The sequence below is a fragment of the Hemitrygon akajei genome, chromosome 12 (genome assembly GCF_048418815.1).
Source record: "Hemitrygon akajei chromosome 12, sHemAka1.3, whole genome shotgun sequence".
NCBI lineage: Eukaryota > Metazoa > Chordata > Chondrichthyes > Myliobatiformes > Dasyatidae > Hemitrygon > Hemitrygon akajei.
In genome coordinates this window covers 13,184,371-13,207,693 of record NC_133135.1, presented here as the reverse complement: position 1 = coordinate 13,207,693, position 23,323 = coordinate 13,184,371, and the positions used below count along the sequence as shown (strand labels likewise).

The 23,323-nt window shown below is 41.3% G+C and overlaps 1 protein-coding gene across 3 annotated transcripts in view; it reads right to left on the bottom strand.

Moving 5' to 3' along the window:
• The window catches only part of zzz3 (zinc finger, ZZ-type containing 3), a 182,692-nt gene that overhangs the window by 139,207 nt on the left and 20,162 nt on the right, over positions 1-23,323 (bottom strand). Inside the window, exon 2 of one of the 3 annotated variants that reach the window (XM_073062585.1) lies at positions 12,417-12,499. The exons of the other annotated variants lie outside the window; for them this stretch is intronic. The gene's annotated coding sequence lies outside the window, so the exon portion shown is untranslated. The remainder of the gene's footprint in view (positions 1-12,416; positions 12,500-23,323) is intronic. 3 annotated transcript variants of the gene reach the window in all.

Sequence of the window (23,323 nt, the reverse complement as noted above, 5' to 3'; positions counted from 1 at the left end):
TCCAGCATCTAAGGAGTTTTGAAAAATTATCACTAATGCATCCACTATTTCTTGGGCTACTTCCTTAAGCACTCTGGGTTGCAGACCATCTGGCCCTGGGGATTTATCTACCTTTAATCTCTTCAATTTACCTAACACCACTTCCCTACTAACATGTATTTCCCTCAGTTCCTCCATCTCACTAGACCTTTGGTCCCTTACTATTTCCAAAAGATTATTTATGTCCTCCTTAGTGAAGACAGAACCAAAGTAGTTATTCAGTTGGTCTGCCATGTCTTTGTTCCCTATGATCAATTCACCTGTTTCTGACTGTAAAGGACCTACATTTGTCTTGACCAATCTTTTTCTTTTCACGTATCTATAAAAGCTTTTAGTCAGTTTTTATGTTCCCTGCCAGCTTTCTCTCATAATCTTTTTCCCCTTTCCTAATTAAGCCCTTTGTCCTCCTCTGGTGGTCTCTGAATTTCTCCCAGTCCTCAGGTGTGCCACTTTTTTTTGCTAATTTATATGTTTCTTCTTTGGACTTGATACTAACATCAAGGGATATACTTTGTATCGAAAGGATAGGTAGGAAGGCATAGGTGATGATGTGGTTCTTTTGGTAAGAGATGGAATTCCATCTTTAGAAAGAGGTGACATAGGGTCAGAGAATGTTGAATCTTTGTGGGTAGAGTTAAACTGCAAGGGTTTAAAAAAATTATGGAATTCATAAATAGGCCTCCAAACAGTAGCCAAGATGTCAGGTTGAGATTGAAAAAGAAGCTAGAAAAAGGCATGCAATAAGGGTAATGTCACAATTCTAATGGGGGACATCATATGCAAAGGGTTCGGGAAAATCAGGTGGGAGTTGGATTGCAAGAGAGGAAATTTGTTGAATACCTACCAGATGGGTTTTTAGAGCAGCTTGTGCTTACTTGGGGAAAGGCATATCTTAGATTAGGTATTGTGTAAGAACCCTGATCTTATTAGGGAACCCTAATAACAGAACCCTTAAGAGACAGTTATCATAATATGATTGAATTCATACTGCAACTTGAGAGGGAGAAGCTCAAGTCACATGTATCAGTATCGCAAAGTAATTAAAAGGGAATTACAGAAGCATGACAGAAGAGCTTGTCCAGATGGACTGAGGGGCGGTGGGGGGGGGGGGGGGGTACTGGCAAGGATAACAGTAGCACAGGCGCAGGATAGACAGCCCCACAGAAACAGTTCTCAAATGGTAGGGTGGACAAAGGAGAGGCAGTGGATGTCTTTCACTTGGATTTTTAGAAAGCAGTTGATAAGGTGCCACACGAAGCTGCTTAACAAGATAAAATCCTATGGTAAACAGGAAAAATACTGGCATGAATAGAGGAATGACTAACAAGCAGGAGGCAGCCAGTGGGAATAAAGCGGGCCTTTTCTTGGTGGCAGCCAGTGACTAGTGGGTGCTCCTCAGGGGATCAGTATTGGGACTGCTACTTTTCACATTGTTTGTTAATGATTTGGATAATGGAATTGATGGCTTTGTGGCAAAGTTTGCAGATGATATGAAGGTAGGTAGTGCTGAGGAAACAATGCGATTACAGCAGGACTTAGACAAATTGGAAGAATGGGCAAAAAAGTGGCAGATGGAATAGTGTTGGAAATGTAGGATAATACATTTTGGTAAAAGGACAATAGTGCAGACTATTATCTAAATGGGAAGAAAATTCAAACATCAGCAGTGCAGAGGGACTTAGGAGTCCTCATGCAAGAGGTTGAGTCTGTGGTAAAGGAGGCAGTTTTGAGCCCCATATCTTAGCAAGGATGTGTTGTCATTGGACTGAGTCCAGAGGAGGTTCATGAGGATGATTCCAGCAATGAAGAGGGTTAACGTATGAGGAATGTTGGGCAGCTTTGGGCCCATACTCACTGGAATTTAGAAATGCAGGGAGGATTTAATTGAAACCTACTGAATTTTGAAAGGACTGGACACAGTGGATGTGGAAAGTATGTTTCCTATGGTGGGGATATCCAGGTCTAGAGGGCACAACCTCAAAATCGAGGGGCAAACTTTTAGAGAGGAGGAGGAATTTTTTTAAGCCAAAGAGTGGTGAATCTGTGAAATACTCTGCCATAGTCTGCTGTGGAGGCCACATCCGTGGGTATATTTAAAGAGCAATTTGATAGTTTCCTGATTGATCAGGGTATCAAAGGATATGATGAGAAGGTAGGCTGAGCAGACCCAGGATCAGCCATGATGGAATGGTGGAGCAGACTCAATGGGCTGAATGGCCTAAATCTGCCCATATGTTTTATGGTTTTAATGATAAAATGGCACAGCAGACTCGTTGGGCCAAATAGCTTAATTCCTCTTCTATATCTTCTGGTTATGACATTGTTTATCAGCACCACACTTTCTCTGTAACTCTAACACTTTATTCTGCACTGTTATATATTTTTTACATTAAACTACCTCAATGCACTGTTGTAATGAATGGGTCAGTGTGAACTGTATGCAAGACAAGTCTTAATAAGTGACAATAATAAAGCTATTTCAATTCAGATAGAAGGTACCAGATTCACACCCAAAAAGGTCAGAAACATTTCAAGTTACAAGATTTCAGAAGGTGGATGCTTTGGTGGTGGTGGGGAGGAGTGGACAGCTGGGACAAAGGGGCTTGTCAAAAAACAAGGAGATTTTCTGTTTTAATTGCAATTGTCAAATCCAGCATAGAAGGGAGGAGGGGGGAATGCAGGATTCCAACTCTATAAGAAAAGCAGCCTTGGATTCACATGCACTGATTGTCAGCAATTAGGAAACATTACAATCTGCAAATGAAACGCTGCTAAGTAGCTCCCTAAAACAATCAATGCCAACACTTAAAAATACTTACTGAAGGATCCAACAGAGACATGGGCTGAATGCCAAGCAAAAATTATAAGGCTGATCTGGAATAGACTCCATAGTTCATCCTCTGCCACCTTCTAATGAGGCCCAGTTAGCTGCCTGACTTTAAGCAGTTAGAAAGTAAGTTTAAAAGATTCTTTCATCACAAATGAAATGTGTAATGAGTTAAACTTAATTTAAAACTGCAATTTCTTTCCAAATGAATCTGAATTGAAATAATGTGAAGAAAAATACTTAAATGCTTCAGGAATTCCTCACTGCATAAATGTGGGTATAGAAAAGATATTCTTGCAGCTATGGAATGTATCACTATGCACTGCCCTGAACTGAAATGTACACTGGAATCCTAGCCATCTCCAAAAAAAAGTGTAAGCAGAGAGCTCAGAGCCAAGGCACAACCAAATGAAACAGTAACTGCACAGTGAATGTTGGGAATTATTATTTAAATCCATTCATAATACCCTTCAGATTGAAATATAGCAGACTCTCTCCTGTCAGAAGGCAGACAGACTGTTTACTTCAGTTGGTGGCCAGTACCTCCTCTGCTTTCATAATGACTCACTACTTACCCCTTCTCTCCTCTCCTCCCTCTGGCGCCTCTTCTCCTTCGCTTTTTCCCATGCTCCACACTCCTCTTCTTTCACATTCCTTTTTCTTTAGCCCTTTACCTTCCCTATCAATCACCCCCCAGTTTCTCACCTCATTTTCCCTAAACCACTCATTTCTTTCCCCCTAACCTGTTTTAATTTATCACCTTCAGGGATTCCCAACTTGGGGTCCCCCTCAGATAACGGTGGAGGTCCATTGCATAAAAAAGGTTGGGAACCCCTGTAGAATCCAGCTTGCAATTTTCCCCCTACCCCACACCTAATATTTTGGCTTCTTTCCCCTTCCTTTCCAGTCCTGAGGAAGGGTCACAGCCTGAAACGTTGACTGTTTATTCCCCTCCATAGCTGCTGCCTGACCCGCTGAGTTCCTCCAGCATCTTGTGTGTGGTCCCTCACTGTTTCCCCTCTTATATCACAAAGTATGAGCAAGCTGCACTCTGAAAAACAGTGTTTTTATTACACATTTTTAAATATCAAAAAACATAATTGTTGAGTTATCATAAATACTGCCAGCACTGGTTAATCTTTATGATGATCTTCCTCTTAAGCCACAAAAGGGTCTTTTTAAACAATGCACAATAAGCGTTTATTATTTGTTTACTTTTACACATAAATCTGCTTGTAGTGATAATGTCACTTTTATTTGTTTAGAGATAATGTATGGAACAGGCCCTTCCAGCCCACCATGCCACTCAGCAACCCACTGATTCAATCAGAGCCTAATCACAGGACCAATTTACAATAACCACAGATTAACCAGTACGCCTTTGGACTGTGGGAGGAAACTGGTGCACCAGGAGGAAAACCACATACACACGAGAACAACACAAACTTTCTTACAAAGCACACATAACCAGAACTCCAACCTCTGATGTTCCAAGCTGTAATAGTGTTGCGCTCACTGCTAGGCTACCATGGCTACTACTTTGAGCACTGTTTAATCAATTTTCTTTTTAACAGTTCTTCATTTTCCTTCCACGTCAGCCTCAGAAAAACTGATTTTATTTCAAGCATTCCTGGCTCACAAGTTTCCATTGTGTCACTATTTCACTTTCTTTCCCAATACTGTAAAAATCCATCATCTCCCTTGTGTTTGTGTCTGAGCAAAAGCTGCCACAAAGTTGGTAGTTCTTGTGTCTCCAGTAAGCTATAGTTCAAAGTCTGACATCAGAGAGCAGTGCACAAAATTTAGGCTAACATTCCAGTGCAGCCCTATGAGGTTTTCCTTCAGCGAGAATTTTGTGTACAAGATACTATGAGGCATAGATCGGGTTGATAGCCAGAGACTTTCTCCCAGGGCAGAAATGGCTAATAAGGGGCGTAATTTTAAGGTGATTGAAGTATAGGAGGGGGATGTCCAAGGTGGTTTCTCTTTACACAGTGGTGATTGCTTGGACAATCTACCAGGGGTAATGGTAAAGGCAGACATATTCATCATCACTATGTGCCATGTCATATGACAATGGTTTGCCATTGCCTTCTTCTGGGCAGTGATTTCACAAGATGGGTGACCCCAGCCATTATCAATATCCTTCAGATTGTCTACCAGGCATCTGTGGTTACATAACCAAGACTCCAAGAAATTCTTAAGATAGGGACATGAATGATAGAAATGTGGAGGGTTATGTAGGAGAAGGGTTAGACTGATCTTAAAGTAGGTTAAAAGGTTGGCACAACACTGTGGGCCAAAAAGCCTATACTGTGCTGTGATGTTCTATGTTCTCACTTGACTGGTGATCAGCCTGTAAATGTTTATCAAAATCCTGGAGGATTCCTGCTCCTTCCATCTATCCTGCAGGGTAGTAACACACATCAATCACTGGAGTGCTAACCTTGCATTCATTGTTCAGGCATTGGAGAAGTCCCGCATACCGTAACTTAGGTCTCTGCTCTTCAGTTAGTCATACTTAAGAGGGGGAGATTGTGCTGCTCCAGTCTTATCAGTTCCAACCACTGTGCCAGTCAAAAAAAAAAATCATTGATTTGAATCAGAATGTTTATTGAAGAGACCAAGAGTGATCCAATTCTCTTTATGAAACAGCAAAAGTACTTCATTTTTATTCCCTTCCCTGTCACTCAAAGCCTGCAATTTACCAAATGAAGCAAGAACAAACTAGAACTAATCCTAAATAGTAGAACAGGGACTGGATTGCTATGGCTCTGTAGTTAGACACTTTATGGTCCACAAAGACAGGGATTATTTCTGTACTGTTATGGCCCAATGATTCTCTTCATGGTCCTTCATTACCTGTATCATATTCATAGCACACTGAATTTTTTTTTAAAAGCCTTGCACATTAACCAAGAGATAGGAAATGATGCAAAAATATTAACTAGAATGAAGAAATGTAGATGGTTATTTTAGATCATTTTCCATATATAGCATTAAGTTATATTATTATCATTTATTCATATTGCCTCTCAGCAAAGTTATCCTAATTTGCATTTTCCAAGGAGTGAGCCATGCAAATATTCATAAAAATTCATAAGCATTTGAATAAAGGATTTTCATTGAAAACAACCATCAATGTAAGGACACTGAATGTTTAGAAAGCAATGGTTGCATGAAGACAATTTAGTTAATCAATTAATCTTACTTTCCAGTCATCAAATTCAAATATTAAGCCAAGCTTTCCCTTGAAGTCAAACTCTAGTTCAATCTGAGCTCATCACCATGTGAGCCTTGCCCAAAATGGCAAAGCACAGCCAGAAGAAATAACTACTTTGCAATCTGTCATCCTAATCTGGGAGAATGGTCTTCATGTCCATAATCTATAGATAACAGCATAATTTTGCAGCCATCCCCATCCCCAACTTCCATTCAAGTATAAAGAGGAAAGAGCCTTAACAGTGTTGATGAGCAGAAGGATCTCAAATCCAAGTTCATATCTCCTTGGAAGTGGCTACAAAGATTGACAGGGTTGTTAAGAAGGCATATGGCATGCTTGCTTTATTAACCCAGGCACCGAGCTCAAAAGTCAGGAAGGTACATTGCAGCTTTATAAAACTCCAGAAGTACTGCTTACAGTTCTGGCCCCCTGGCCGCCCTATTATAGGAAGGGTGCCATGGCTTTGGACAGAGGTTTACCAGGATGCTCCCTGGATTAGAGGACATGTGCGATAATAAGAGTTTGGACAAACTTGGATTGTTTTCTCTAGAGCAACAGAGGCTGAAAGGAGATCTGATAGAGGTTTATAACATTATGAGAGACAGAGGTAATAGCATCTTTTTTCAAGGTTGAAATGTTTAATACCATAGGGCATGCATTTAAGGTGGGAGGGGGGTGGTAATTTCAAAGAAGATGCAAGGGGCCATTTTTCCCCCTGAGTGCCTGAAATCGTGGTAGAGACAGATGCATTAGAGAATTTTAAGATATATTTTGATAGGCACACAAATGTGAGGAAAATGGAAGGATATGGACATTGAGTTGGCAGAAGGGATTAATTTACTTGGCCATTTGATTACAAATTTAATTGGTTTGGCAAAGCACTGTGGACCAAAGGGCCGGTTCCTGTGCTGTATTGTTCTATGTTCTACCCCAACCCAGTCGGAAGACGCACACCAGTCCTCGAAGGGTTGGCAGTGGAAAGGGTGAGCAGCTTCAAGTTTCTGGTTGTTAACATCTCTGAAGGTGTATTCTGGCCCAACATACAAAGAAGGCACGCCAGCAACTATACCTCATTAAGAGTTTAAGGAGATCTGGTATGACATCAAATGCTCTGGTAAATTTCTACAGGTGTACTATGGTGACTATTTTGACTGGTTGCACAGGTACAGAGGCACAAGATCAGAAATGGCTGCAGAACATTGTAAACTTAGCCAGCTATGTCATGGGCAGTAGCCTCCCATTTTCAAAGGTTATTGCTCAAGAAGGGTGCATCCATCACTATGGACCCTCACAATCCAGGACAATCCCTGAAGACTGACTCTCGAGGTTTTAGGAACAGCTTCTTCCCCTCTGCCATCACTAAACTCTTCTCAGGCTTCTAGCCGAGTATAGTCTGTAACCGGCTGGAAGCCTGAGAAGAGTTTATTTGTCACATACACACCAGGAAAGCACTAGATCCTTTTTCACTACCTCACTGTTTCTCTCTCTTTTTGCACTATTTACACTCATGGTCAAATTATTAGGCACACCTGCTCTTAAGTGCATATATCTAATCAGCCAATCATGTGGCACTAACTCAATGAATAAAAACACGCAGATATGGTCAAGAGGTTTAGTTGTTCAGACCAAACATCAGAATGGTGAAAAAAATGTTAATAAATTTCACATCACATGCCGGTGATAATAAACCTGATTGATTCTGAAATGTGATCCACGTGACTTTGATCTTGGAATGATTGATGGTGCTAGACGGCTGGTTTATGTATGTCAGAAACTGCTGGCATTTTGGGATTTTCATGCACAAGAGTCTCTAGAGCAGGGGTTCCCAACTTTTCTGTTAATGCCACGGACAAATACCATTAAGCAAGGGGTCCGTGGATTCCCACTAATTGAGGTGGGTTAAGCAAACATAGGTGATGCACAACTCAGTGCATGCAACTATTAAACCACAAGGCAAACTGGATATGGCCTACACAGGGGCAGCAGTTAACTATGAATCACACTGTCAAATTCACCAGTGGTGAGACTTATCATCATCAATGATGAGATGCCCTAGATGGAAGAGCTGGAAGAGCTCAAGGCCTGGTGCCAGGCAATTAATCACTTCCTCAGTGTCAATGTCAACAAGACAAAGAAGATGGTTATCAACTTCAGAATAACTCACACCACTCACAACCCTCTTCATATCAGCAGCATTATCTCACACAACCTCTCATGGTTCGAGACCACAATCTGCACAACAGGGAAGCTCATCAAGAGCTCTACTTTCCAAGGAGGCTGAAGAGAGTTGAGCCATACACGTCCATATTCACGTCATTCTACAGATGCGCAGTAGAGAGCATCTTAACCAGCTATGTAGTACAGAAACTGTATTGTAGCAGACAGGAAGGCTCTACAACAGACAGTCAAATTGCCAACGCATCACCAGCCTGGCCGCCATCAAGGCTGGGTGTGGGGGTGTGTCTGTCTGTGTCTGTCCCACTCCATTCAGGAAGGAGGCTATGTAGCATCCATGTCATGACTACCAGACTAAAAATCAATTACTTTCCCCAAGCAACAACACCTCTACCCACTAACACACCCCTCCACACCCCCAACCACCACTACTTTAGCATTTCCAGTCAGTCACCTTGCATCACTTTATGTACATACAATCTACATATACAAGCTATCTTATGTATTTATATTTATTGTTTTTTAATTATTGTACTCTTTTTCTTATTATGATTTTGTGTTGCATCAGAGCCAGAGTAACAATTAATTTGTTCCCTTTTATACTTGTGTACTGGAAATGACATTAAACACATTTGAATTTTGGACTCTATGCAAGGTTGGTGAACCATGGGTACCGTTGGTATTGTTAATACGAGAGATCCAACCAGGCCCAGAATCAGACCCATTCACTGTTAGATCACTGGCAGTCCCAGATAGGCAGGAAGGCAGAGGGGGCAGCATTGCTCTGCTGTAAAAAATGAAATCAGAATCATTAAAAAGCGGTAACAGAGTTGGAAGGTACTGAATTGTCATAGATAGAGCTGAAGAACTGCAAGGCTAAAAAGACTGATGGCATTTGTATACAGAACCCCAAACAGTAGTAAGGATGTGGCCTACAAATTACAATGGGAGATAGTAAATGCATGCCAAAAGGGCACTGTTACCAATAATCATGGGGGACTTCAATATGCAAGTAGATTGGGGAAATCATGTTGGTGCTGGATTACAGGAGGGAGAATTTCTAAAGTGCCTATGAGATGGCTTTTTAGAGAAGCTTGTGGTTGAGCCCACTACTGGATCGGCTATTCTGGATTGGGTTTGTGCAATGAACCAAAATTCATCAGAGAGCTTAAGGTAAAAGAACCTTTATGGTAAAGTGTCATGATTGAATTCACCCTGAAATTTCAGATGCATCAGTATTACAGTGGAGTAATGGGAATTACAGAGGCACGAGAGAAGAGTTTGCCAGAACTGATTGAAAAAGAATACTGTCAGGGATGACAGCAGAGCAGCAACGGTTGGAATTTCTGGAAGCAAATCAGAAGGCACAGGATATATACATCCCAAAGAGGAAGTAGTATTCCAAAGGAAAGGTGACACAACCGAACCGTAGCTAATAAGAGAAGACAAAGCCAACATGAAAGCCAGAGGGCATTTAATAGAGAAAAAATTGGTGCATTGTTAGAAGATTGGGAAGCTTTTAAAGGCAATTAAAAAGTCATAAACAAGGTAAAGATGGAATACAATTGCAAGTAAGCCAATAATATTAAAGAAGATACCAGAAGTTTCTTCAAATACATGAAGTATAAAAGAGAGGCGAGAATGGATATCAGACCGCTGGAAAATAATGCTTGAGAGGTAGTAATGGGTGACAAGGAAATGACAGACGATTATGTTATATGATTTTACGTCAATAATTTGGATAAGGAATTGATGGCTTTGTTGCAAAATTTGCAGAGAATATGAAGATAGGTGGAGCTGCAGGTAGTTTTAAGGAAGTAGAAAGGCGACAGAACTTACATTAGGAGAAAATGGAATATGGTGTCAAGAAGTTTGTGGTCATACATTTTGGTAGAAATAATGAAAGGGTTAACCATTTATTTTAAATGGAGAGAAAATATAAAAAACTGAGGTGCAAAGGGACTTGGGAGTCCTTGTGCAGGTTTCCCTAAAGATTGATTTGTAGGTTGAGTATGTGGTGAGGAAGGCAAATGCAATGTTAGCATTCATTTCAAGAGGACTAGAAAATAAAAGCAAAGATGTAATGTTGAGACTTTATAAAACACTGGTAAGGCCTCACTTGGAATATTGTGAGCAGGTTTGGGCCCCTCATCTTAGAAAGGATGTGCTGAATCTAGAAAGGGTTCAAAGGAGGCTCGCAAAAACGATTCCAGGATTGAATGGCTTGCATATGAACAGCGTTTGATAGCTCTGGGCCTGTATTCACTAGAATTCAGAAGAATGAGGCGTGACCTCATTGAAACCTATCAAATGGTGAAAAGACCTGATGGAGTGGATGTGGAGAGGACATTTCCTTTGGTGGGAGTCTAAGATCAGAGAACACAGCCTCAGAATAGAGAGGCATCCTTTTAGAACAGAGATGAGGAGAAATTCCTTTAGCAAAAGCAGCGAATCTGTGCAAATATTTGCACAGGCAGCTGTGGAGGCCAAATCTTTATATATATTTAAGGCACAGGTTGATAGGTTCTTGATTGGTCAGGGCATGAACGGATATGGGGAAAAGGCATGAGATTGGACCTGAGGGAAAAACAGGATCTGACATAATGAAACAGCAGAACAGACTTGATGGGCCAAATAGCCTAATTCTATTCCTATATCTTGTGGTCTTATACCCTGAATAGGGGTTGATAGAGAGAAAAGGGGATCCTGTTCTACCATGGTCTGTGTCTGTAATTATATATAAAATTACAGACCACAAATCTATTTATCATATATAGACACTGCATATGATACATAAAGTGTACTATATAGAGAGTTCTAGCGACATTTTCATCACATTTAAACACTGAATTTTGCAGGAATCTGACCTCTGGGAAGAGATACTTGCATTGATGAAGGCAAAGTTCCAGAATCAGAACTATTATAATATAATCTGCTTTAGTCATTGGAAGAATTCTTTTCTCTTCTAAACAACGCAACGGGGTCTTCTTTGTCCATACAAGAAAACAGGTGGGACATTGGTACATCACATCACACTAAAAAGACGGCAGTATGGCAACAATAAAGTATTGAACATGGAGCTCAGGGCTTAATGCACAACTTTTCTGCTTCAGAAGAGAGAATCTCAAAGTTGTATAATGTATACATACTTTGACAATAAATGCACTTTGTTACCATTCAGACATAGCCAACAGAGAAGCGAGGTCACCACTTTTCATCTTCCAAATGTTTTTTTTTTGATTAATCACTGCTTTTGTAATGCAGCTAAGATTTGACAATATTTCTGCACAAAAGACTGTTAAAGTTGTGTAGACAAAGCCAACAATAACAATGAAGGACGACTTCATACAGAAACAAGAATTACTTATCCAGAAGATACTAGTGGACCTAAACTATACAAAGTTCAAAGTAAATTTTATTATCAGAGTACATGTATGTCACCACATACAACTCTGAGATTCATTTTTCTGCAGGCATACTCAGCAAATCTATAGAATAGTAACTATAACAGGATCAAGGAAAGATCAACCACAAGACAACAAACTGTGCAAATACAAATATAAATAAATAGCAATAAATAATGAGAACACGTGATAACAAGATAAAAAGTCCTTAAAGTGAGATCATTAGTTGTGGATACATCTCAAAGGATGGGCAAATGAGTGAAGCTATCCCCTTTTGTTCAACGGTTGCGGGGTAGAAACTGTTCTTGAATCTGGTGGTGCGAGTCCTGAGGCTCCTGTACCTACTACCTGATAGCAAAAGCAAGAAGAAAGCATGGTGTGGGTGGTGAGGACCCTTTGATGATGGATGCTACTTTCCTACAGCAGTGTTTCATGTAGATGTGCTCAATGGTTGGAAGGACTTTACCCATGATGCACTGGGCCAAATCCACTACATTTTGTAGGATTTTCCGTTCAAAGTCGTTGGCGTTTCCATATGGATATTGTAAGAACATGACCTCACTCAGTTCTACATTCGCTATTAGTAGCCTGCTGACACACACGATTCCAAACAGAAATCAGTAAGACACTGCAGGATGCCAGTGGGACTGCATCCTATCAAGGATATTTTTTAAATGATTTATGATAATAAAGAAGTTTCACAACCATCAGTTTAATCTTCTCAGAAAGAAATGCCTCTGGGACCCACCTGAACAATTTCCAGGCATCCCAGGAGAAGCGTAGGTGTCCCTGGACCCCGGTTAACGAAAGCTCTTGCAAAGTCCAGCTTTCCTGTCACATGGTGCAAAAAAAGAGAAACTTGCATTTATTTAGCGCCTTGCACAACCTCAGGATCCCCAAAGTGCCGGCAGAGTCGATGAAGTACTTTTGAAGCAAAGTTACTGAGGTCAGTTTATTTAGTGACCGGTCGTGCAAACAATAATGTGCTAGCATACAAATAACCTGGCTTTACAGCTCAAGGAACAAATGTTGGCTAGGCCATCAAGATAACTCCCCTGCTCTTCTTCAAAACAGTGCCAAAGAACCTTTTACATCCAACTTTGGAAGGAGGTATGGTCTCTGTTGAAAGGCTCATTTCTGGAGTGGAATTTGTACATTCTCAATCTCAGGAAATAGTGCTACCTAAACTACAAAGGCACACACCTTGGAGAAAAATGGCAGAGCTGAACAAAGCAACTCCAGATTTTAACTCTGGTCCAGGACCCCAGACCCACTACCTATGGGTTTCTTAACTTGCAGAGAAGGTTAGACAGGAATCACTTGGCAAATCCTCATTAATTCTGCCAAATTCTGAGGTATACAAAATGAGGGGTATCGATAGGGTAAATGCAAGCAGGCTGCATCCACTGAGGTTGGATGACACTAGAACTAGGTAGATTAATAGTTCAGCATGGACCAGATGGGCCAAAGAGCCTGTCCCTGTGCTGCAGCGTCCTATGTCGGTGGCAGGGTAGAGATACATTTGTACCAAAAGAGGTGCAAGGTGCTCCTTCCCTCCACCAGCTTGCAGGTCACTCTTGAGCAAGGTGTATCACCTGCTCAGTACCCCACCCCACCCCACCCCCACTAATCTGGGTCACGTGAAGCCATGGCAGCAGGTGGTGGATGATCATATGGATAGTGCACATCACAAGTCCAGGTTATATGACCACTGACACCAGACGGACAATCTCTAAAGAGTATTGACAATGGCTGGGGCCACCCGTCTTGTAAAGACACCACCCAGAAGGCGGCCTTAGCAAATTTTTCTACAAAACCATTACGGTCATGGTTAGAGAAAATAATAGCAGAGTGACAGATTAAAGGCAGATGGAAGTCCATAACTGCCCACGTCATATAATGCAGTACATCCAGCCAGCAAAGTCCCCATCACTTGAAGGAGGTAACGCAAACAACCCCAGTGTATGCTGAATCAGCACACGCTCTCAAAAGTAAGTTTGCCCAGTTTCACTTAGCTTAGATGAGACACAATTTCTGGAGACATTTGTCTTGCTACCGCTACACATTTTATATGCCAGTGCCACAGACTAAGAAGTCAGAAAACTGCAGCACATGAAAACAGGCCCTTCAGCCCATCTAGTCCATTCCAGCCTGATCTCGTGCCTAGTCCTATTCACCTGCCCCAGGCCATATTCCCCCAAATCGTTCCCATCCAAATACTTATCAGGTCAGAAAAATGCAGGAACAAGAACATTCCTTCTTTAATAGATATAAGAAGAGGTTTGATCAATAAGTTTTCAGTTGACACAAAGATTGTGGTGTAGTCTTGCCGAGGTAGTCTTGGGCTATAGTACACTAATGATCAGTTGGCAATTTGGGCAAGGTGATGGTAGATGGAATTTCACCCTCATGTGAGGTGATGCACTTTAGACCTAAAAAGGGTGGGATATATACCACGAATGGTAGGGCCCTGGGGAGTAATGACAAACAAAAGGATTTTAGTGTACAGGTTCAAAGAGTCCCAGGGTTGGCAGCACAGGATGGTGAAGACAACATCTGGGATGTGTGCCTTCATTAGTCAGAGCATAGTGTATAAAAGCATGGAGGACTTAGTACAATTTTAAAACATTGGTTAGCCCACAACTGGTATACAGCCTCATGGTACACCTGTGCTAATGGAGGTTGTGGAGATGTTATTGCCTAACCAAACAGATTGGGGTGTGCAAATGAGGAAATCAGGATCCAACTGCACAAGGAGATACTGAGGCCAAGGTCTTGAAACTTATTGATTGAAATTTTGCCAAGATGGCGCCAGTGAACCAAAGTTGCAGGCTGCTTACAAAACTTCTAAATATACCCTCTTTTGAATTAATCTCACTGCAATACGCAGCATGTAATTTCCATTTAAGCAATGTACTTTTGAACCATCTTAATGAATTAACGATTTCATGATCTTTTGAAGGACTCAGTGTACTTAACTCTCAAGTATGCAGGAACGGCACCCTTAGGCGGACAAAGGTGCATCCCCACTGCTGGAAGAGAGGGAGGAGGGGAGGATTCCAAGCTAGGTTGAAAGGCCAAGCAAGAGAAGTTCCTCTGTGTAGTATCCCGTTAGCAAATGTACAGTTACTAGAGAACAAGACTGAGGCCTAAGGACAAGATTGGTGTATCAGAGGGGAATGAGGAATTGCTGCATTACGTGTTTCATGGAGGCATTATCCACTTGAACCCTTCCGATTCGGCGATCATACCTGAAAGCTTCTCGACACAAAGGATGAACCAAACTGCTAATTCAGAGAAGGCAAAACTTGGGGGGTTATGTTTCATGATAAACTGTTGGTGGTGCTCAGATGCAACAACCTTGGTCTTGCCGTACGTTTGCTCCTCCAACCTGAAGCATCTAACAACTAAGTGCCAACTTTTCTACTTACCAAGATAGTTCTCCCCCGTGATCCCAACCGCAGTTTACATACAGCCAAAAGCTGACATTAATTAGGCATACTACGGTTAGGAATGCATACCATTCCATTCCTATACTGCCTTTCAGGAGATCTGACCATTTGACTTTCCCACTCCTACCTGCATACAGTCAGAAGCTAAAGAGCAAGGCTCCAAGGATAAGGAGGCAGAGGAGTAGATATGGGATTGCTTTGAGTCGGCTGTAAACTGGGAAGATTTGGGGGGGGGGGGGCAGGGGAAGAGATACCGGTATATTGGTGGTCAACAGAGACCACTAAAGTCAATAAGCTCCAAGATCTAGGCCTCAGTATGTCCTTGTGCAACTGTATCCTCAACTTTTTCACTTTCAGACCCCAGTCAGATCAGAATAGCAACATTTCCTCCACAATCACCATCAGCACAGGTGTACCACAAGGCTGTGTGCTTAGTTCCTACTCTACTCACTTTATACTTATGACTGTGAGGCTAAGTACAGCTCCAATATCATATTTCAGTTTGCTGATGATTAACTATCATTGCCTGAATCAAAGGTGGTGGCAAATAGCATATAAGAGGGAGATTGAAAATCTAGCTGAGTGCTGCCACAACCACCTCTCACTCAATCCCAGCAAGACTAAGGAGCTGATTATTGACTTCAGGAGGCACAGACCATGCACCAGTCCTCATTGGGGGATCTGAGGTAGACAGAGTCAGCAACTTTACCAGTGCAATTACTAAGAAAATACTAAGAAAACCTCTACATCCTTATAAGTTTGCAAAGATCTGGCATAACACCTAGAACTCTGGCAAACTTACAGATGTCCAATGGTGCAAGCTTCACTTACTCCATCACTGAAATGTTCCAATAACCTATGGACTCACTTTCAAAGGCGCTTCATCTCATGCTATCAATATTTATTGCCTATTTATTGATTTTCTTTTTCTCTTTCGTATTTGCACAGTTGTCCTTTGCACATTGGGTGCTTGTCCATCTTGTTGTGTGTGGTCTTTCACTGATTCAATTGTGTTTCTTGAAGTTTCTTATGCACACCCACAAGAAAATGAATTTCAGGGTTGTATATGGCAACATATATATACTTTGATAATAAATTTATTTTGTACTGTGTTTAGTTCAAACCTCCACACAATGGTAGGAAAGACCATGAGAGGGTGCAGAGGAGAATCAACAGGACATTGCCTGGACAGGCTGGGTTTGCTTTCCTTTATGTAGCAGAGGTTAAAGGGGTCCTAACAGAGTCACATAGCAATACAGCAAAGATACAGACCCTTCAGCCCAACTAGTCCTTGCTGATCACATTGGCCACGCAACTAGTCCCCACTTCCTCCATACACCCCATTTCTCCAAAGCCCTGCCCCTCCACGTGCTTCTTAAATGATACCACTATAGCTGTCGCAACCACTTTCACTTGCAGTGGCAGGTCATTCCATACATTCATTACCCTTTGTGTAAAAAAAATTGTCCCTCAGGTCCCTTTTAAACCTTTCCCCTCTCATCCTACATACATGGCCTCTAGTTTTAGACTCCATTACCCTGGGGAAAAGACAGTTATCATCCACTTTATCTATGCCACTCATAATTTTGAACACAAGGTCACTCCTCTTTCTCCTACTTTCCAAGGAAAAAAGACATAATGTCACCAAACCTCTCTATAACTTAGGCCCTCTGTTCCTGGCAACATCCTTGTAAATCTTTTCTCAACTCTTTTCATATTAACCATGTCTTTCGTATAAAAGGGCAACCAAAACTATACACTGTACTGTGTGGCCTCAGCAATGACTTACACAATTGGAACAAAATCCATATTATTTATATAAATATCAAATGAGTCAATTTTGAATCCACATCACCAGCTCTCCCTGGATTCTGTGGGACCTAACCTTCCACACCAGCCTGCCATGCAGGACCTTGTTGAAGCCCTTACTAAAGTATGGTATATGAAAGTATGAGAGGGATAGATAGAGTAAATACCTAGAGATGTCAAAGACTAGCGTACATAGTTTTAAAGCAAGTTCAGAAAGGATGAAGAAATCTTTCATCCAGAGATTGGTTACAACCAGGAAAATTTGCCTGATAAGGCAGAGACTCTCAAGACATCTTAAGAAGCATCTCATCAGGCACCTGAATCATCAAGATATTGTCGGTTACAGACCAAGTACTATAAATGGGAAAAACAAAAGTCTACAGATGATGGAATCCAGAGCAATAACCAAATTGCTGAAGGAACTCAGTGGGCCCAACAAGCATCTGTGTAGGGGGAAGAATTATCAATGTTTCAGGTAGAAATCCTGCATTGGGATTAGTATATGTACATGATGGTCAATGTGAAAATAATCAACTACTGGGTCTTTTTTCTGTATTAAATAATACAACAGATGGGCTCCAGTCATTTGCCTCAGACACTGAGATAAACATATCAGACAACAGGCAATGATCTTTACAAAGTGGGTCCTTCTTTCCATGGCTATAAGGTCAATTACTATTTACTCTGAGCAATATGTCATGAGATTTCACATAGACAAATAATATCATTTTTTAAAAATTAATACTCAGAATCAAAATGAAATTGTATGGGGTCTCAGCTTCAGTATCTGCCAATATACATTTCAGTCAATAAGTCCTACTTTGAGATCCTGTAAATCTTGACTATTGCTAGGCAACAACATGGTAACCAGGTGAGTTCAGCTCAAGAGAAAATTCAGCTCAATACCCCTCTACTTTCACCTCATCAGGCAGGTGATCCCAGGTTAGAAGGGTTGCATTCCTAGAGAACTGTCTGTAACTCCACATTATACACAGAGATGCTTCTTACATGATGCTTAACACTCATATTAAAACACTTTATCAGTGATGAGAAAGTGATCCATTGTTTACCAACTGAGGCCAACATTAAACTGGGAGATGATAGTCATGGCATGTTCAAAATAAATAAAAAATTCTCTCATTTTTTAGTTTCAGTACTGTGGGCAGTAAGACTTGGATATGATGTCACGGGTTACAGACACAGCGATGTTCCTCCATTGCATCCTCTCTGCAGTCTGTGAACATGTGAACAGAGAGTAGCCCTGCTGCACTCTTAGTCGCAGGGCAATTTCTCTGACTCACAGGCTCAAGGATTAGGAGAGAGTTTAGGAAATGGTGTTATCAGGGGAAGGGATAGGATTCAAGGATTGGGGTTCTTGGAAGAAAGGTGGTATAAAAGGACTTTAGTAGTTTGTTCAGAAGATTAGGGAGGGCAAAGGAGGAATTTGTCTTGACAGTACAGTGTGGCTGTGCTATTCATCTGTGAGGCATTTTCTCTGATGTATCGTTTTGTAGGAAACCACGACCAGATTCTTATAATAATCCCTTGGCTTTTACTTCAACTATTTCACCATGCTAGCCCCCAAACTCCTTTTACACCAACACACACACAAAATTCTGGAGGAACTCAGCAAGTCAGACAGCATCTATGGAGAGGAACAATCAATCAACATTTCAGGTTGAGACCCTTCATCAGGACCACACTTCTACACCAATGAGAAATGCATGGTGAAACTATCATAATTCTTAAACTCCTGCTCAGGAAGCATAAGAAACTAATCTTTACTACAGTGAAAATTGCATTTAAACACCTCAATCTCAGTCCTACTTGAAGCAAACCTCCTCATCTCTGAAGTGGGCAGCTCAATTTGCTACAGTTACAGGCTCCTGGTACAAGGTTATTGATGCTATGGGCTAACCCCAGGTACCATATGGCCAGCGACGAGACCTCAACTCTCTCTACATTACGTGAAACGTTTGAAGACCCATTCTGTTGATAGCAAATCAATAACCAAAGCAATTAAAGAAAGGTCTGCTGCAGATGGGTTCTATGCAGGATATGGCACTTCTGACCTTGTTTTAAAAATATGTAACCTTTATCATCCAGTTAAACTGTGAGTGTCATTGGTGGGTATAGTGGAGGGAGAGAGTAAAAGACGTTGAACATACAGGTAATCTTACATTATGGGAGAGTTGCAGTTTTAGAAAATGGTCCATATTGCAATTTTCTGCTGTGCAGTTTTGTATCATTGGTATATGCATCAAAGACTTGATTTGAAAATAATATTCTGTATCTCAAAATTTTTGGATAGCACTCTAAATTCTATTAAGAGTGAATTTCCATTGCCTAAATGGCTATAAACTGAGAAGATTTTAAGGGGGTCGGGTATATTGTATATTGATGGGCAACAGAGACCATTAAGGTCAACAACCTTCAAGCCCTTGGCCTCAATACCTCCTTGTGCAACCGTATTCTCGATTTTTTTTCACTTGCATTCCTGTCAGCTTGGATTGGCAACAACATCTCCTCCACAATCTCCATCAGCACAGGTGCACCACAAGGCTGTGTGCTTAGTCCCCTGCTCTACTTGCTTTACACTTGTGACTGAAGTTCAGTAAAGCTCCAATGTCATATAATCGGTGTGCTAACAAAACACTGTCACTGGCCAAATCAAAGGTGGTGATGAAGCAGCATATCAGAAGACTGAAAATCTGGCTGACTGGTGCCACAACATCTCATGCAATGTCAGCAAAACCAAACTGCAGATTATTGACTACAAAAGGAAAAAGCAGGTCCTCATCAGAGGTGGAGAGGTGGAGAGGCAGCTTTAAATTCCTTCCCATTATCATTTCAGAGGATCTGTCCTTGGCCCAGCATGTAATACCATGACAAAAAAAAACACAACAGTGCCTTACTTTATTAGAATTTTGTGAAGATTCAACATGTCATCTAATACCCTGACAAACTTTGACAGATGTGCGGTGGAGAGAATACTGGTCGATTGCATCAGAGCCTGATAGGGAAACTCCAATGTCCCTGAAAGGAAAAGCCTACAGAAAGTAGTTGATACAGACCATCCATCATAGGTAAAGTGTCTCTACCATTGAGCGCATCACAAGAAGCACTGTCGCAGAAAAGCAGCATCCATCATCAAGGACCCCCGCCATCCAGGCCATGTTCTCTTCTTGCTGTTGCCCTCAGGGAGGTGGATACAGGAGCCTCAGGACCCACACCACAAAATTCAAGTACAGTTATTACCCCTCAAACATCAAGCACTTGAATCAGTGGGAATAATTTCACTCACCCCAAAACTGAACTGTTCCTTGAACCCAACAAATCATTTGAGGACTCTTCACCTCATATCCTTGATGTTTATTATTTATTTATCATTATTATTTTGTTTGTGTTTTTCTTTTTGTATTTGCACAGTTTGTGGTGATTGCACATTTTCATGTCTTGTGTGTGTTTTTATAGATTCCATTGTTTCTTTATTCTACTGTAAATGCCTGCAAGAAAATGAATCTAAGGGGAGTATATGGAGACATATATAATACTGTGATAATAAATTTACGATGAACTTTTATTTGAACCAAATTTCTTCCAATATCCCGATTGTTCACCACAGCTGCACAAGTCTGTGTAACAGTCTGAAGGTTGCAGTAATAAATGTTGGACTCAATGCACACTTCCAGTAAAGAAAATCAGATTCAGATAGGAAAAGTCCATTTCCCTAGTACATTAATTTCCAACACAGTATTCACTGTACCAGAAGTTCTCCAGACACTGAGGAACAGATTTTTTACATTGTTAACTCGCAAATCTCTGCGTCTGCTACTCTGCCTTCCTGATCTCCTTTCAAGCCTTCATCTCATTTAAGCAATTATCTACCACTGTGGAAATACAGAGACCGGTGCAGGTCAAATCCTTGTATCAGGTACAAATAGACTCAATTAATACAGAAAACAGTTCAAGCACCAGACAGCACTGTTGCTAGGAGCCATCAATTGGAAAGGCAGTTTAGTCCTATTTGAGACAGCTAAATCATAGTGTTCATAAGCTTTAATTATTATATGGCAAAAATTGCTATTTGCCCCTTTAAAGAAAACATCCAGGTGTATGGGGACCTTCGTGAGAAGGTGGCTTTCAAAATAGTGAAATACACTGAGGCCATTTTATTACGTACAGGAGCAGAATCCTGAGCGGTCTGTGCTGCTGTAACCCATCCATTTCAAGGTATGACATGTTGTGCATTCAGGGATGCTCTTCTGCACACCACTGCTGTAATGCATGGTTATTTGAGTTACTGTCATCTTCCTGTGAGCTTGAACCAGTCTGGGCATTCCCTCTGACCTCTCTCATTAACAAGGCATTTTCGCTCACAGATCTCCCATTCACTGGATTTTTTTTTTTGGTTTTTGCACCATTGTCTATAAACTCTGGAGACTATCGTGCATGAAAATCCCAGATCAGCAGTTTCTGAGATACTCAAACCAACCCATCTGGCACGAACAATCATTCCACGGTCAAAGTCACTTAGATCATGTTTCTTCCCCATTCTGATGTTTGGTCAGAGGAACAACTGAACCTCTTGACCTTGTCTGCATGCTTTCATACATTGAGTTGTTGCCACATGACCGACCAGTCAGATATTTGCATTAGTAAGGTGTACAGGTGTACCTAATAATGTGACCACTGATTGTAGTTTTCATTATTTTCCCAAACGGAACAAATTACCTCAAATCATAAGATAGAATCTATAATAAAGGATTTATTAACAAAATTCTGGGAAAAGAATCACACACAAAATGCTGGAGAAACTGAACAGTTCAGGCAGCATCTATGCAAGAGTAAATAGTTGACATTTTGGGCTGAGACCCTTCATTAGGAGTGAGAAGGAAGATGCCTGAATAAAAAGATGGGTGGAGGGGAAAGAGGCCAGCTGGCACTTGATAGTGAAGTCAGGTGGGTGTGAAAGATCAAGGGCTAGAGAAGATAGAAATCTGATAGGAGGAGAGTGGACAATAGAAGAAAGGGAAAGAGAAGAGGTCCCAGGGGAAGTAATATATAACCATATAACAATTACAGCACAGAAACAGGCCATCTTGGCCCTTCTAGTCTGTGCCGAACACTTACTCTCACCTAGTCCCACCTACCTGCACTCAACCCATAACCCTCCATTCCTTTCCTGTCCATATACCTATTCAATTTTTTTTAAATGACAAAAATCAAACCTGCCTCTACCACTTGTACTGGAAGCTCGTTCCACACAGCTACCACTCTCTGAGTAAAGAAGTTCACCCTTGTGTTACCCCTAAACTTTTGCCCCTTAACTCTCAACTCATGTCCTCTTGTTTGAACCTCCCCTACTCTCAATGGAAAAAGCCTATCCACGTCAACTCTATCTATACCCCTCATAATTTTAACTACCGGTACCTCTATCAAGTCCCCCCTCAACCTTCTACGCTCCAAAGAATAAAGACCTAATTTGTTCAACCTTTCTCTGCACTTAGGTGCTGAAACCCAGGTAACATTCTAGTAAATCTCTGTAATAGGGAGATGAGAAGTAGAAGGACAGAGTGGGGTACAGAAGTAGTGGTGGAGTGGGGTGGAATTTGTTTACTGGAAGGAGAGAGGGAAAGAGAAAAAAAGAAAATTGATATTCATGCCATCATGTTGGAGAGTACCCAGACAGAATACAAGATGTTGCTCCTCCATCCTGAGGCCATGGATTGACACGTTGGCACTGAATCAAAATTAAAATGTTTGGTCACCAGGAAGTCCCACTTCTGGCAAAATGGAGCGGAGATGCTCAACAAAGCAGTCCCCCAAATTTACCATGGGTCTCACCAATGTACAGGAGGTCACATCAGGAGTATTGGACACATTAGATGCCCTAGCAGATTTACAGATAGGGTGTTGCCTCATCTGGAAGGACTGTTTGGGGCCTTGAACAGAGGTAAGGGAGGAGGTACATGGGCAGATGTAGCACTCAGGCCACTTGCAAGAATAGTGCCTGGAGGGGGAGCAATCTCTGTGGAAATTGGAGGGCGGAAGTAAGGTAAAGTTATGTTTAGTGGTGGGATCCTTTTGGAGATGCCAGAAGTTGCAAAGGATAATGTGTTGCAAATGGAGGCTGAAGGGATGGTAAGCAAGAACGAGAGAGACTCTTACATTATTAAGGTAACAGGACAATATGCTGAACGCAAATGTACAGGGAATGGAGGAGATGCAGGTGAGGGCAACACCAATAGTGGAGAGAGGGAATTCCCATTCTTTAAAGGGGAGAACATCTCTGATGCCCTGGAACAGAAAGCTGCATCCTGGGAACAGATGTGGTGGAGGCAAAGAAATTGAAAAAATGAGAATTGAGAAATTGAGAGCATTTTTACAGGAG